The sequence below is a fragment of the Sparus aurata genome, chromosome 4 (assembly GCF_900880675.1).
Source record: "Sparus aurata chromosome 4, fSpaAur1.1, whole genome shotgun sequence".
NCBI classification, from domain to species: domain Eukaryota; kingdom Metazoa; phylum Chordata; class Actinopteri; order Spariformes; family Sparidae; genus Sparus; species Sparus aurata.
Genome location: NC_044190.1, coordinates 4,495,887 through 4,496,784, shown reverse-complemented (window position 1 = coordinate 4,496,784; position 898 = coordinate 4,495,887).

The following is an 898-nucleotide window of genomic DNA, read 5'->3' as shown; positions in this document are numbered from 1 at the left end:
TGTTTTAAGTTTGAAATATGTTGTAAATTCTACTCTTTATTCTAGAGTATGTTTCATACATTTTACATGCTTTTTTCACCTTTTTTTTTAGCAAATTGAAATGTTATTCTCTTGTTTTGGGACAGCTATAAACAAAACATGCATAAATATAACCCCCATATGTATTGTAAATGAGAACTAGAAGCATTTGCATTTCCTGCAAAATTACATTGTGAATGCTTACAGCTGAAGTGATTTTGAAAAATCTGTTGAATATACTCTAAAATTACTTGCCTGAAATGCACAAAACTATAAGAATGAATGAATTTTGCAGAAAAAGCTCAAAAGTAATGGGCTTAAAAAGCTTAACATTTTGACAGCTAAAAGGTTTTGCTACCTGAAAGCTAGCTGGACCAGCAGCAGAACCAACACAGAAAATGTCCCCATAAGAATGAATGGGAAACACCTCCCAAACTCCTGCGAGTTTTGAAAAAAAGTGTAATGTTATGACCAATATATTTATATAGTGAGTGACAGGAGACATTGCTGAACTCTGTGATGTCATTTATATTTCTGTAGATTGAAAAATTAGGGCGCTAGAGTGAGAGACACAAGTACCGCATGATCTCCTCAAAAAAATCTAGGCTCCAAATTAACATTGCGGGTTTTTGTGACTCAACAGCTCGAAGGTTTCCTTTTGGAACAGGAAATCAAAAAGGGGGGTTTTGTGAAATTGTGTTTTTCTCTTGGTTTTCCTTATACGTGGGAAAGGAACAGAGCAAACTCTGAAGCTGCTAATTTTGCTTGAAACATCCTGTGTATTATCTGCATGATAAGAGAACACAACGTCTAACCTAACTGTGTTATGAAGATTTGTATAGACTGTTCTGCTGCTGCAGATAGGGTGTCTCTTTTTAGA